Source organism: Pelmatolapia mariae, linkage group LG7 (assembly GCF_036321145.2).
Source record: "Pelmatolapia mariae isolate MD_Pm_ZW linkage group LG7, Pm_UMD_F_2, whole genome shotgun sequence".
In the NCBI taxonomy this organism is placed as follows: Eukaryota; Metazoa; Chordata; class Actinopteri; order Cichliformes; family Cichlidae; genus Pelmatolapia; species Pelmatolapia mariae.
In genome coordinates, this window is record NC_086233.1 from 39,847,177 (window position 1) to 39,864,011 (window position 16,835).

The following is a 16,835-nucleotide window of genomic DNA, read 5'->3' on the forward strand; positions in this document are numbered from 1 at the left end:
CTCTCCTCCGACCATCTCTGTACTGTGCGGGTGGCTGGTGGCTCCCTGCGCACTAAGGGCTCATACACAGGGACAAGGTGCACCAGGTTGTGGTCAGATCTGCCCAGGGGAGGGAGAGGTGATGAACTGTATGCCTCTTCAGCATTGGCATACAGTAAGTCCAGTGTTCTATTGTCTCTGGTTGGGCAGGTCACATACTGGGTGAAGGTGGGCAGCGTGGAGTCCAGTGAGACATGATTAAAGTCCCCTGATATTATGAGAAGGGCTCTCGGAGATTGTGTTTGCAGTCTGCTGACCACAGAGTGGAGAGTGTCACAGGCTGCATCCGCGTTGGCCGAGGGGGGGGACATACGCTGTTATCACTATAACATGCGAGAATTCCCGGGGCAGGTAGTACGGATGCATGCTAATGGCTAACAGCTCAATGTCTCTGCTGCAGAGTTGTTCTTTCACAGTGATGTGCCCAGGGTTACACCATCTGTCATTCACAAACACTGCCAGTCCCCCTCCTTTCCTCTTACCGCTGTCTCTCGTCCTGTCCACTCGCAGCAGCTGGAATCCCGGTAGTGTCACGCTCGTGTCCGGAGTTAGCGGTGTTAGCCACGACTCCGTTAGCATCATGATGCTACATTGCCGGTACTCCCTCTGTGTCCAGGTTAGCGACGTGAGCTCATCCATCTTATTGGGCAAAGATCTTACGTTTCCAATAATTACAGAAGGAAGAGATGGTCGATAACGTCTCCTTCTCGGGCGACGGCGCTCCTTCCCAGCACGACACCCCCGTCTTTTCTTCCTCAGCTCGCTGGGAATGTCGAGTCTGTCCGCCGGCAGTACCGCTGCGAGACGCAGCGCTAACAGCTGATCCCTACTGTAAACAAAGGATCCCTGCACTGGATCCCCAGACACGGGTGAAAAAAGTAGAAAAAAACTAAGAAAAACGACCAGGACTAACACAAAACGGTAGAACATGGTTGCAGAGTCTAATTACTAATACGTTAGTTATAAAAATTACGAGAAAAAAAAAGATGAGAAAGAAAGAAACTCAGAATGAGCAGAGCTGCTGTAACAGGCTGCCGCACACGGGGGGGGGGGCACCGGAAGTAAGAAAAGGCTGGAGACTGAGCAATACTGGAAGAGCATCTGGGAGAGGGACGCAACCCATAACAGCAATGCTCAATGTCTAGTAGATCTGAGAGCAGACCACAGCAACCTCCCTGAACAGGGTCCAGTAACCATCACGTGGCAGACATCCAAGAAAGGGTCTCCAGTATGAAGAGTTGGACAGAACCAGGCCCCGACATGGTTCATGCATGGTTCTGAAAAGGCTGACTGCACTCCACGAGCGTCTGGCAGCACAAATGAACCAGCTGGTAGACGATGAGAGACACTTAGAATGGCTAACTAAAAGCCAGAAAGTTCTGATCCCGAAGGACCCCCAGAAGGGACCAGTCCCTTCCAAATACCCACCAATAACCTGCCTCAGTACCACATGGAAGCTCCTGTCAGGCATCATAGCATCTAAGATAAACAAACACATGAGTCAAAGAGCCTTCATCAGGAACTCAAAGGAGATGTGGCGTACAAAACTAGAGGCCACCTTCAGGCCCATAGTACAAGTCACCATCAAGTGCGGGATCTGCTCTGTCCCCACTGCTGTTCTGCATAGGTCTGAACCCCCTCAGTGAGATCATCAACAAGACTGGCTATGGATACCGACTACAGAAATGAGCCACTTCCTGTACACAGATGACATCAAGTTGTATGGCAAGAGTGCACGAGACATCGATTCACTGATCCACACTACCAGGAGATACAGCAATGATACTGGAATGTTGTTCAGACTGGAGAAGTGTAGTCGAATGATAACAAAGAGAGAGAAAGTTGGATGATAAAAAAGAGAGGGAAGGTAGTCGGAACTCAGGGGATCAAACTACCAGAAGGCAACATTGGAGATATAGAGGACAGCTACAATTACCAGGGGATCCCACAGGCAAATGGGAACCATGAAGAGGTCGCTAGGAAAGCTGCAACCACCAAGTACCTGCAGAGGGTCAGGCAAGGCCTGAGGAGTCAGCTTAATGGTAAAAACAAGATCCGGGCTATCAACACCTATGCCCTGCCCGTGATCAGGTACCTTGCTGGGATAATAAGCTGGCCAAAGTAGGAGATAAAAGCCAGTGACATTGAGACGAGGAAGCTCCTTGCCATGCATGGAGGATTTCACCCCAAGTCCAGTACCCTGAGGCTGTATGCTATATGGAAGGAAGGAGGCTGGGGACTGGTGAGTGTCAGTATCACAGTCCAGGATTAGACAACAAACAAATACATCAGGACGATAGCAACAACCAACCACATGCTCAGTGAATACCTCAGACAGCAGAAACTCAAGAAAGAGGAGAAACCATCATGGAGGGATAGGGCACTGCACGATATGAACCACCGGCAGATAGAGGAAGTGGCTGACATCCAGAAGTCCTGCCAGTGGCTGGACAAAGCTGGACTGAAAGACAGAAGCACTAATCATGGCAGCACAGAAGCAAGCTCTGAGCACAAGATCCATAGAGGCCGGGGTCTATCACACTAGGCAAGACCCCAGGTGCTGGCTGTGTAAAGATGCCCCTGACACAATCCAGCAGATAACAGGAGGATGCTAGCAGGCAAGGCATACATGGAACTCCACAACCAACTGGCAGCATAGTATACAGAAACATCTGTGCTGAGTATGTACCAGAAGTCCCGAGCTCAAAATGGCAGACGCCCCCTAGGGTGGTAGAGAATGACCAAGCTAAGATCCTGTGGGACTTCCAGATACTTCTTCCACCATACTACTTCCACCACTTCCAAAATGGTTGTGGCTAACCAACCAGATATTGGTGGTAGAAAAGCAAAAGAACATGGCTGTAGTGATAGACATAGCGATACTGCACGACAGAAACATCAGGAAGAAGGAACACGAGAAGCTGGAGAAGTACCAAGGGCTCAGACAAAAGCTCGAGAAGATGCCGAGGGTGAAGGTGACAGTGGTCCCAGTGGTAATCAGAGCATAGGTGAAATGACTCCCAAGCTAGGCAAGTGGCTTCAGAAGATCCCAGGAAAAACATTCGAGATCTCTGTTAAGAAGAGTGCAGTCCTAGGAACAGCTAAGATACTGCACAGGACCCTTAAGCTCCCAGGCCTCTGGTAGAGGACCTGAGCTTAAAGGATAGACTGCCCGCAGGGGTGAGAGGGAAATTTTTTTTATGGGCCTTTGGTATTTTACTTTGAACAATGCTGTTTTTATTTTAATTTTTGGTCTTGGTGTTGTAACACAGTAGCACCTCCCTTAAATAACCAGATGTGACAGAAATACAGATATTAGTGTTGAAAGATACTCTTAGTACTCCTAAGTACTGATTTAACTTCTTTACCCAAGTAAAAGTGAAAAAAAACACTGGCTGTGTGTGTCAAAGTAAAAAGTAGTTCTTTGTGGGACGTTTCTACCAGCTATTTTTGTACAAAGCTAACTGAACCTTGTTCTCTATTAATGTAATAATAAAATAGTATTAATAAATGAGATTACAAACTTTTCTTCAGTTTAAATTTTAATTCTAATAAATGCACTTAGCTTGAATCAGATAAGTAGAATATGAGCAAAGAAAAATAAGGATTTTTTTTAAAGCTCTATTTTATGTTGCCTATATTGTAAAGGGTGACTATGCCTTGAAACAGAAAACGAGTACAGACACAGGTTAAAATGGGATACAGAAGGTGGTGGAACCGTAAAATCAGTTGTAGTGGTTCAGTGTGGGGAATAGAATCACAATTCCTCCTGTAGGCTCAGTAGATTTTCTTAGTGTAGAGGCTGTGATCAGCTGATTAGCTACTAAGTTTCACTGCTCTTTGTGGATTTACACAACTGAGCAAGATGTAAGCAGGCATTTTATGAGTTGTTCTGTTCCATCCTCTACACTGACAGTACACTGTTTATGCTGTCTTTATACCAAACAGTATGAAGGTGGAATTCAGTGAATGAATCTAAGCATCATTAGCTTGACTTCAAATTCATCTTTTTATTGAATTTAGCATAAATCTGACCATGATCACCAAATCCACTGTGCAGTAGTCCCACACAATGCTTTATATTAAATCTGTCACATTACTGCAAGCTAACCTGTTTATCCTGCATTTTCTATTTTCTTGCAACTTTTAAATAACAGTGTACTTCAGTTTGTTTTGCAGCATGTTTTACAATATTAAAAAATATTATGTCACATGTACAACTAAATATGTGATTTAAAAACATGATGTCATGGTGCTGGGTCTGCGACCGACTGTTTTTAGATTACTGTTATTCATGGGCTTTGGTTCCACTTCTTATACATTTAGTCCTTGGATTTTGGTTTCTGATTTTCTTTTGCCTTTCTCATCTTCCTCATTGTGTCATGTCTTGTCTGCTTGTTCCCTCTGTCTCCCCTGTCAGTCAGGTCTCTATGTTCAGTGTCTAGTCTGTGTTTCTGTGACTGTTGTGTGCTTCCTGTTTTATTTTGATAGTCCCTGTCCTGTGTGCAGTGTGTCAGGTTTTGCTTCCCCTTGTGTTGTTCTCTCTGATTTCTCCCAGCTGTGTTTCCCTCCTGTCTCCCATTCCTTGATTGCGCCAGTGTTTATTTAAGCCCTGTGTTTTCCTTGCTCTGCGATGTGTTGTACCGCCTCATGTGTGTAGGTCTCTCTGCGTTCCATGTTTCTAGTTTCCTTGAGTTTTAGTTCAAGTTTCCCAGTGTTCTTTTCCTAGTTTTCAAGTTGAGGGTTTTAGTTTGGTTTTTTTGTGGTTATGTTTTGGACATTTTTCCCAGGAATAAAGCTGCCGCCTTGAGTTCACCTTTTTGACTGAGTCCTGCATTTGGGTCCACCTCCTGCCTGCGACAGCCTCACATGACACATAAGGACTTACATGTAAACTTTAAATCTCCAGTTTATGAAATCCCACTGAGCAGTCCTTACCTTTAAAACTAACCTCTCTTCTTCCTCTACTTTCCTTTTTTTCTTATCTTTATCCATCTCTGAGTAAAGTTGGCTCTTTCTTCTCTCTACCTGTTAAAAACAGCAGCTGTATCTTTAGCTAGCAGATGCAGTGCAACAAACTGCACGCAGTTTGCATGATAGAAACACTAAATTTGAAAATACCTGCTACTTAAAAAACATTACTTTTTTATGCTTCTCTCGCTTCTCTTTTGTAGTGCTAGCTAGATGCTGAAGTACAGAAACCGCAAATGGTAAACATCTCCACTCATTCTGGTGTTGTGCCAAAACCTAAAACAAAACAAACCAAAAAAAAAACACCAGCCTACTTTGACCCTTAACTATGGCACACTGTTTTACTTCTTTCTCTTTTTTTGCAACATCCTCTGGTGATTAATATATGAATAGGATTGTCTTTCATGTGTTACTGTTTAGACTGAAATTGGTTGGATGTTTGAAGCCTCGAAGGGACGTGGAAACAAAAAAAACATTGATTCATTCATATTTTAATTCTCTCTGTAGATATTGACAGTTAAACATGTCATATGCTGATCAGGCCTTTCAATTCAGCTGTTTTTTTTATTAATAAAAATGTAAAAATTTTAATACAGTTTTTAAAAACTAAAGATGTAGGTCTGTGTTTCTAAATTTGATGCTGGATATTAAACTTAAACAGTCTTAAACACATGCAGCAATAATATTAATCCATTTAACACTGAAGTGGAATAGTTATTTATAGTTTTGATACTTTATGCACAATTTTCCAATAATAAAGTTTTATGTGTATTGATGTGTTTTCAGTATTTTATTGCTTCTTTTCCTAAAGGAATGGTTTAAAAAATTCCTTCACCACTTGCCATTTTCAGTTAACAGTAAATAATTTTTGGTAATATAATAGATATTTATTTAATTATAGTAGTAAAGACATTTTACAATTCTTCAGTCAGGAAGGAGTACAGATGGGCAGCACAAATGGTATGGTTTAACCTGATCCAATTTATCCTGTTAAATGAGAAAATGAGGTAGGGTTTCTGCCACCATACAGATTCTCCCTGAGAAAAAACAGGATCTTTTTCCAGGCATCTTCCTGAGCTCGAGAATGTTCCACCGTGTGTCCACCCCACAGACACATCACTGCAAAAACAAAACAGACATCAGGACTCACCACAAAACTGCTGTTCCCAAAACGGGTACTACAAGAAATTCACTGATAATTTGCATGTGTAGTCCAGTTTTTTTCAGAATAATTTTCTTGCCACAAAATTACCTGAACATCAACTACATATAACAATCAGCTATCAAACCTGCCAAAATGTGGACTGGTCCTCAAAGAACAACTGAGCCAGTCTACAACCTTCCAATGTGAACGTGGACTTACTTTTTTCAGACATTTCAGCTGTTCTGAAATTGCTAGATCTGACATGTGGTGTGTCAGGTGACCTGCGTTTGGGTACGACAGGACAGTGAGCAGATGACTGTTCCCCGCTTGTGCCATCATTTCCTTAATCTGGAAAACATTAATTAAAAACGTTCTTTTTATTTTTGAAATAGTTTCATTGTGTATTTTTTATCTGAAACGCTTTAATTGTCGCATAACTTCCTCTTTATGGAGACAAACGTGAAGATATTTTATTTCAAATAAAATATGCTCATTCTTACTAGCTGGAGAATCAAAAAAAAATTATGGAAGTTATAATCTAATGATCTTCAGTAATTTATTAACTCATCACTCATTATCTCAAATTGGTTCAGAATCAGAATCAATTTTAAGAAAATTATGTACACTCAGTCTTAAACTGGCCACCCAGGCCAGTGTCCTGGGGGACTCTTGGAGCCCCTGGGGCAGACCCTTGGGTGGTTATCGTTCATAGTTCCTGTGTTGGCCATCAATGATGGTGTCATCAACTTTTTCAATGGTGACAGATCCTCAGAACAGGAAATTTCAGGCATTGGAAAACTCCACTTTTCTGACAAGGAAGGCTGTCAGGGAGAATCCCCAGGCTGGGTCCTACTCATTCTTTCCTCATTCACAAGAAGGACTGGAATCTCAGATCACTTTTGGACCTAAGGGGGATCAGCAACTGGTTTGGCACAATTAGCCTGGAGGGGATGCAAACCGTTAGGTGACTCAGGAGAGGAAAGTGGTGTTCTACTCACACGATGTACATTGGAGGTAGGGTGCTGCTGACTACAACTGAGGATATAGCTGGGCAGTGGAAAGAATACTCCTTAATCCCACTGGCATACCTTCTGTAAAAGAAGCATACTTTGGGGATGAGGGGGATGACTTGCCCATCACTGGAAAGATGACTGAGTTAGTTAAACAACTCTAACTCCTGGCATGGACCAGGTTCACCCTGAGTTGCTAAAGGCTCCGGATCTTGTAGGACTGTCTTGGTTTACATCTCTGCAACATCGCTTGGAAATCTGGGGCAGAGCCTAGAACACCTAGGCCTGCACCTCAACTGGAGGTTGACAGATTACCCCATTCTGTGGTTACTACTCTGTTAGGAGTCCATAATCCACCAACCAGGGCAGAATTCTGTAGAATGTTCCAAGCAATACAGGTAGATTTTCATTTTATCACTCCTTAACAATGATGACTTGTTGTCCCTCCATGGGATTTGATGTAAGGCTGACTGACTTGCAACATAAGCCATTTCAGCCCCTAGAATGAATGGAATGAAAAAGTCAAAAATGGCTGTGTACAGGCAGGAGAGGACCCAAATGCAGACTCACGGAGGTGACAAGTGAACTCAAAAACTACAGCTTTATTTGCTGGACTCGAAAACAATACAAAACTATATTGGGCAATTGTAATAATAAATCACATGGAGAAATGCAGGGAGAGAAACACAGCCTTGAGGGAGATTACGACACGGAACTGAGGGAGACGCTGACATAAATACATAGAAGGATAATGAGGGAAGTGAGGACACATGAGGAACACAGCTGACCCAAATTAACATGATGCCACAGGGGAAGCAAAAAAAAACAAAAACGCTGAAGATGGAAACACCAGACCATCAAAATAAAACAGGAAACTGGGGAACATTACACAGGACTGGAGAAGAGGCAGACGAGAGGGAGCGAGGGAACATGAAGGAGCATGAGGGAGAGAGGGAGAGAGGAGACGAGTGAGACATGATGGTCTGAGGAAACATGGATAAACATGGAATAAACCACGACAACAGGAAACAAGGCACAAGAACTCATGCAAACACATAAACACAGATCCACAGAGGGAGACACAGAGGGCAATGACACAAGGGAAAATTACAAAATAACCAAGGAACTAAATAGGGACGATAAGAAACTCAAAACAAGATAATGAGGCACTATGGAAATAAACTTAAGACTAGCAAAGAGAACTTATACATAGATCATAATACACAATGACAAAAACACAGGAAAACTCAAAACGCTGGGTCAAATGACCCAGGACCATGACTAGGGATGGGTACCGATATCCGGTGCCATTATGGCACCAGTTCTGACATAAACGGTATTAACCAGACCGAAAAGCAGCGCACATTTCGGTGCTTTATTTCGGTGCTTTTTTATTTCCTGAGATGTCTTACATTTTGGATTCTAGCCAATCATTTTACCTTTCCAAGGATAGTAGGCGGGCCCAGGTACGTACGTTCTTTAAGAGCAGAGTTACAGATTAAAAATGCCCAAGGCGAAGCGGTCAAAAGTCTGGCTGTACTTCACAGCAAAAGATGCAAACTCAGCAGCTTTAACCTCCCAGGACCTGGCGTCCACATATGTGGACATCACATTTTGGGTTACTTAGACCAAAATACTCAATTCTGCTCTACAAGCGCCTGATATCCACTTACGAGGACATTATACTGCTACTGCTCTATCGAAATTTTAAATGAATATCCTCATATGTGGCTCTCATTTTTCTTAGAAACTAAAATTAGGTAAAAAAAAAAAAAATCTGCTAATTCTTTGTTTTTACATTCATCAGGCCCCAATCAGCCCAAATATCAAAGAGAAATTAAAAATGCATGCCGTGGAAGAGTTCGGGTCTTAGGAGGTTAAGGTGATACTGTGCAAAGGAGGTAACACCTCGAATCTGATGAAACACCTGGCGACGCATAGCGTTTTTTTAAAAGCCGAGAAATGCACCGTATTTGATAGCTTGCTGCAAGACCTCACACCGAGCACATCTACTGCGGGTGTGGTGCCTGTTATCGGACCAGGAGTTAGCAACATCCCCCAAGAACCCGAAGAGGAGAGTCCTGGCCCTAGCCCGGATGATGATGGCAGCAGCAGCCGTTCTTCTCTGGGTGAGTAGCTTAATGTTGTTCGTGTGTAATTTACATTGAGTAGGCTAACCAAGTTATTAAATTAATGCATGTAAGGCGAACTAGCAAACACCATCGTAGTTACAGGCATTACATGTTACATGTTGCAGAAAAAAAGAGACTGCTAAAAATAAAAACATAAGAGGTTTTTGGACAAAGTTTGTGTTCTCCATTCTTTAAGCACCGGTTCGAGCACCGTTTAAGCACTGGCACCGTTTCAAAAGTACCGGTTTGGCACCGGTATCGGATAGAACTTAAATGATACCCATCCCTAACCATGACAGAAGATGGCTCATTCTGAAGGAAGTATTCTTGTTGCCTGTCATGTCAGGGATAACTGCACGCCATTTCAGTACATGAGGAATACTGGCACCTGCAGGCGTGGTTCTTTACCCCAATCTTGCATTCCAGATTACCGTATTTTTTGGAACATAAAGCACACCGGATTATAAGGTGCACTGTCAATGAACCGGTCTGTTTTCATACATAAGACGCACCAGATTATAAGACGCATTAAGCATAACAAAACAGTCAGACAAATCTTTACTCAACCCATTCTTCTTGCTTCCTCCACTTCTGTACCATTGATTCACTAATGTTAAATTCTCTCCCCGCTGGTCAATTCCCATGTTGCTGCAGTATATTAATGGCTAACCTCGTATTGTGGATAGATCATCTCACTTGTTCTCCTGACTGAAGTTTGGTCCGTTTAAATATTATATTTATATTAATGGCTAACCTCGTATTGTGGATAGATCATCTCACTTGTTCTCCTCACTGAAGTTTGGTCCGTTTACATTACACACGAAGAACAATCCTGCCATGCGATTGCATTTGTCCCTAACATTCGGGAACTCTCACATTAACTTTTATCAAGTGGAAAAAAGTTAGCATTCATCCTCCAGCTTCACTGTGTTTATGTTATGCTAACATAGCTGTGTCGCTAGCGATCACGTAGCACATCATTATATACCAGCTAGTCCAACTTCATTAACACAACATTCAAATTGAATTGAATCTTCGATCGAATCGATTCGGGACCTTGTGAATCAGAATTGAATTGATTCTAGAAATCGGTGATGATACCCAGCCCTAGAGGGAACACCAAGGCATTCCCAGGCCAGCCTCCCGGTGGGACATGCCAGGAACACCTCCCCCAGGAGGCATCCTTGTCAGATGCCCAAAACACCTCAACTGGCTCCTTTCAGTGTGGAGGAGCAGCGGCTCTACTCTGAGCCCCTCCCGGATGGCTAAACTTCTCACCCTATCTCTAAGGGAGAGTTCAGCCACCCTTCAGCGGAAGCTCATTTCCGCCTCTTGTATCTTGTTCTTTCGGTCACTACCCACAGTGAGGGTAGGGAGGGTAGGGATGTGGATCAACCGATAAATTGAGAGCTTCGCTTTGATGCTCAGCTCTCTCTTCACCATGACCGCCCGGTGCAGCGTCCGCATCATCGCAGCAGCAGCACCAATCCGTCTGTCGATCTCCTGCTCCTGTCACTTGTGAAGAAGACCCTGAGATACTTAAACTCCTCCATTTGGGGCAGGAACTCGTCCCCGACCCGGAGTGGACATTCCACCCTGTTCCGGCTGAGAAACATGGCCTCAGATTTGGAGGTGATGATCCTCATTCCCACCGCTTCGCACTTGGCTGAGAACCATTCCAGTGCGAGCTGGAGGGCACCACCCGATGAAGCCAACAGAACCACACCATCTGCAAAAAGCAGAGATGAGATTCTAAGACCACCCAAGTGAAAGCCTTCTGCCACTTGGCTACGCCTAGAACTTCTGTCCATAAAAATTATGAACAGAATCGGTGACAAAGGGCAGCCCTGGCAGAGCCCATGACCCACCGGGAACAAGTCCGACTTATTGCCGCCTATGCGGACCAAGCTCTTGCAACAGTTGTATAGGGATCGAATGGTCCGTAGCAATGAGCCAGACACCCCATACTCCCACAACACCTCCCACAGGATGCCCCGAGGAACACGGTCGAATGCCTTCTCCAAGTCCACAAAACACATGTAGACCGGTTGGGCAAACTCCCATGCGCCCTCAAGTATCCTCGAGAGGATAAAGAGCTGGTCCAGTGTTCTGCGACCAGGACGAAAACCGCAGTGTTCCTCCAATATCCCTAACCCAGGTTCGACTAACGGATGGACCCTCCTTTCCAGCACCCTGGCATAGACTTTCCCAGGGAGGCTGAAGAGTGTGATCCCCCTGTAGTTGGAACACACCCTCCGGTCCTCCTTCTTAAAAATGGGGACCACCACCCCAGTCTGTCAGTCCAGGGGTACCGCCCCTGATCTCCAATATTGCAGAGGCCTGTCAAACAGGACAACCCTACAACATCCAGAGCCTTCAGGAGTATTCCTTCCACCGCCCGACAATTTTCTCAGTCGAAGTCAGCAGTGCGCCATCCACACTATACACAGTGCAGGTCGAGCAGCACTTTCCCCTCCTAGGTTGCCTGATGTTTTGCCAGAATCTCTTCGAGGTAGTCCGAAAGTCTTTTTCCATGGCCTCTCCAAACTCCTCCCACACCCGAGTTTTTGCTTCAGCCACTGCCCAAGCCGTGTTCCACTTGGCCTGTAGGTATCTATCAGCTGCCTCCGGAGTCCCACAGGCTAACCAAGCCCGATAGGACTCCTTTATCAGCCTGGTGGCTCCCTTCACCTCTGGCGTCCACCATTTTTTTGGAGGTTACCACCACAACAGGCACAAACCAGCTCAGTGCAGCAGCTTTGGTAATGGAGGAGCTGAACATGGTCCATTTGGACTCAATGTCCGCAGTCTCCCTTGGAATGCTGTTGAAGCTCTGTGGGAGGTGTGCGTTGAAGATCTTGAAGACTGTGGCCTCTGCTAGGTGTTCCCAGCACACCCTCACTGTACGTTTAGGTGCGCCGAGCCTGTCCAGCGTCCTCCCCCGCCACCTGATCCAACTCACTACCAGGTGGTGATCAGTTGAAAGCTCAGCCCTTCTCTTTACCCGAGTGTCTAGAACATATGGCCGCAGTTCTGGTGATACTATTACAAAATTGACCCTCTTCTCAACGAGAAGACAGGGGCTCGGGGGAACCCGATTGTCCTACATGATGGACAGGTGGAAATTGGAGGGTCGTGTGCCTGGCGCTAATGTCGATCGAGGACATTGAAGACATCTACCTTTTCGGAACCATGATAACGGGGTTCTTGCTGATCGGAGCTGGCTTGGCCCTGGCTTATTGGAAATTGAAGAAAGCAGAAACGGCTATTCAAAACCCCACAAGGCTTCCCGCGATGATTGAAACAATGGGACGAGTCATGAATTCTCAAAATGTGCTCATCGAACACAGCACGGATAAGATCTTGGAGAAGCTTGAGGCTGTTGTGAGCACTCAGACTATGCTCTTTGAGCGTAAATGTGACAACATCTCAGAGAAGCTCACGGCTCTCCAGCAGGAGATTGAGAGACCAGTGACGGATATTTAGATCGATTGTGAAATTGACATGCAGTTGTTCGAACTAAAGGAAACCACTATCATTTCATGCAGCTACCATATGGGCGCCAGCTGTGGTCTCAAGGCTGGAGCTGAACTACAAAAAACTCTCCTCCTGATAACAGACTCTGTTTAGACTCTTTCCCCATCCCGCGTTCCCCATCCTGGATTCTCAGCGCTTTTGAACGCTTATCGCCAAGGCTGAGGTCAGACGGTAGACTTGTAGTCAAGACCGCCTAAACCGAGACCAAGACAATACCAAGACCAGAGGGTATCGAGACCAAGACCAAGTCGAGACGAGACCGAGACCGAGACAAAAAAGTCTTTAAACTGCAGCCAGATGCTGCTTCGTTTACAGGTGTCAGGCATATTTATGTGTTTTTGCCATGCACTCGCACAGCCCTCCTCACCACTGTCTACTGTCTCACTCACTTACTGAGAGGATAGACACACGCTCCACTTGATTGTCGCGTCTCTCACGCTCTCTGTTTTTCACATAATGATATTATCCTATATCCTCACATGTGATTGGCCACAATATGGAGGGATTGGAGCATAGCTGAGCCACTGTGTGAGAGCTGAGCAGCGAAAGGAAATTAAGTAAGGAGCCGGCTCTCGCTCAATAGGAGTCGACTCTTCTGATTCACTACAAAGCATTCTCTAAGCACGGCTCTTAGAGCTGATGCTTTTGCGCATCAAACATTATTGAACATTACGTTGTGTGTCATGGATACTGTTGACTCCAGAGGCGGAGCCAGACATTTTATACACTCATTTTATATACTCAGCCCTAAAGGGTAGTATGCATGTGGGGTGGGGGGTTAGAAATGACTGAAAGATTTATTAGGCTGTGTTTTGAGTTTTGTTCAAAAAGAATGACTTCATATAGGAAAAAATATATATCACATATGAAGGTATTAAACCCAATTCTGTCATTTCCCTTACCGAATAGAGAGAACACGACTCAGTTAGTCAAATCTCAAAAAATCATCTTTATTCTACATTTCCGGAAAAGGAGAGCTGTAGACGCTAGCACGCCTCAACAGGTCTAAAAGCATTACAAGCTAAATGCGTATATATAGTTCTCTTATACGTCACACACAGACACACATAGTTTCGATCAAAACAACTCCTTCTGGCCTGACTAATGTGTGTGTGCGTGTTACTTAGTTCCGCTTTTTCTGTCTGGTTTCCTGTATTTTATTAATATGCCTCTGCAGCTCTGCACTAAACTTCCTGTTTCTTAAACTTCCCCTAACTTAAGCCTGTGTTGCTAAGGCGACCTGTCCCCCTCTGACCTAGTTCTCTCTCACAGCTGGCCTTGCTTTATAAAGGCCTTTATTATTAAAATACATAAAACAATATAATCAGAAAATAAGCACTACGAATATATATTTATTCCGTAACACAGGACACCTTAAACTATTTTTTAATTAAGCAGCAAGGCAGAACAAAATCAGGGCTGTATCAAGACACGAGGGACTAAACCCCAATTCAACCAGAACCAGAACTGATCCGGAATTAAAACAGGACTACAACAGTTCAAAATCAGGACTACTTAGGACTTAACCAAAACAGAACCAGAATCAAAACTAGATGATAGTAGCACTAAAAATCATCATAGACCTGCACTACACTTATTTTTTAATTCTACCAAAGTACACTATTTAGATTCAGAAAAGTTTCTATAACTATTTAGTCTTATGTGCAAACAAGCCTGCATAACTTAATAAATATAGAATTTGAAAAATAACAAACCTAAAAAGTTACACTAGGTACTAGATACATGTTCTAATGAGTTTTGGCAAACAGCCATTTGACTAACAGGTCTGTCTCACCTGGCTCTTGTTCCATCTCTGTTCTGTCCTCATTCTCCTCTCCCTCTCCCTCTCTGTTCCTCTCTCTCCCTCTTTGTGCTGACAATCAAGCCAAACACCAACATTATCAAATATACAGTTGAAACCAGACATTTACATACTCTTCAGATAAAAACACAAACACGTTTTAATTGTAATATCAAATCAGACTAAATGTTTATTTTTTTTAGATTGATAAATATAAAAAACATATTTGTTAAATTTAAGAGTAAAGAGAGAAATTGTATGTATTTCTTAATTGCAAATGGCACCCAAATTGTATTTATAATTGAGCCACACTTATGGAGGTCCACAATTTTTTTCGTGGTGTTTTGGTTGATATCTCTTGATTTTTCCCATGACAAAGAAACAGGCTCTGTGTTTTGGGGGTGCCTTATATGCATCCACAGGTGTGCCACCAATTTACTCACATGGACTCTACTAACCTATCAGAAGAACCTATCAGAAGCTTCTTCTCAAAGCATAATATATAAAATAACAGTTACCTGAATTTTTTTTTTTTTGAAAGAAGCCCCTTATGTCCATTGTTGTGTTCATCAGTACATAACTGAAACCGATTTAGAGTGCTTTATTTAGCCGTGGAGGGTAACAACTGAAAATATGAAATAAACACACGTAAGCTAAGACTCTCTAAAAAAAACAGCATTGTTGTTCGGGTTTTCATTTCGCCATTTGTTGATTCACTCAAAGAGCAAGTAACGTAATATGGGTCAAGTGATCAGTTTGATATCAATCTTTTGCGATACACCGTCATATTTACATTATTTGTACAGTACAAATGATTTGCTTTGGTACCTGGTCAAACTTAAGCTCTCCTCTGTCTGCCTGGCTGCGCTTCTCCTACAGCAAACTCGCAGGCAGCAGCTTTTCTCCCCTCGCTCACATGCGTAAGTGCTGTGCTCAGTCGCCTAGTGCCTGAGCTCAGATCATACCAAAATTAGGGGGAATTTACGACTGTGCGCTATGTGCTTCGACTATTGTGTGCAGTTTTTGTTTTATACAGTTGTCAGTCAGGCATCTAATCTTCTAATGAAACAAATTACACTCCAAAAGAACCTGGGCTTCTGAAAAAATGACACGGGCTTAAGTAAGCCACCCCCCCGCTCCGCCAATGGTTGACTCCAAATCTCCGGACCACTATGTCGATCTGAGAAAGCAAGACTGAGACAGTGAGACCAAGACAAGACCAAGACCAAAGTCCGTCATGACCAAGACAAGACCAAGACCAAAGTCCGTCGAGACCAAGACAAGACCAAGACCACGTAAAAGTGGTCTCGAGACATCCAACTCTATCAGACAGTGGGTCTGGGCCCAGTGTCTGACCTCAGCCTTGGAGCTCAGTCTGGGTGGAGCTTTTTTCTCCTCCTCTTACCTCATGTTGTGTACTTTTGTTGTTTTTCTTATCAGCCTACCCCTCTGACCTGTCTCCCCAATGTGATGTTTGTGTAAAGTGTGTTTAGTCGGAGGGTTCCTTGTGAGTGCGTGTGAAGGACCGAGCAGTGAAGGAAACTTAGGCACAGGTTAAAGTCCAAAGAAATGATTTTTTATTTAACCCAAAAAAACATAATTGGTTAAATCATGCAAAAAGAATCAAAATCTTGGGCCCATAAAAGAGGTCAAAATAACAGAACTCTACTCAAAATTGACAACACTACTGATAACTCAAACAAACTGACCTCACTTAACGAGACAAAGGGGAAACTTAAATAGTGGCTGATCAGCCCACAAAAATACAAAGGGGTAAAACACACAAAACCTAACTGAAACCAAACATAATGAACTCCAATTCCCCCCCATGGTCCCGAATTATGGCATGAACCAATTTGCAGTTTTCTTTTAAAGCTTGTTCCGCCCCTTTTCCACCTCTTGGCTCCTTAATCAAGGGACTGGAACAGCTGCAACTAAGGTAACTCAGAAAACAAAAGATTAATCATACATAACAGTGTAAACTAAAATGTGCGCACTTATTTTAGAATGCAGTGTTATGTGGATATGTGAATTAATTCTAAACCAAAACCAGTTATTTATTGTCCTGTAAATTAATTCCTATATTTAAAGAAAGACAAATGTGAATGCAATGTTACTTATAAGCCTCTACACTAACATGGTGGATATTACCACTGTGTGGCTGTAAGTGCAGCCATCACAGTGCGCATGCCTGCTGCATC

The 16,835-nt window shown here is 43.6% G+C and overlaps 1 pseudogene; it reads right to left on the bottom strand.

Moving 5' to 3' along the window:
• Positions 1-5,992: 5,992 nt before the first annotated feature.
• The window catches only part of LOC134631772 (peroxisomal succinyl-coenzyme A thioesterase-like), a 28,165-nt pseudogene continuing 17,322 nt past the window's right edge, over positions 5,993-16,835 (bottom strand).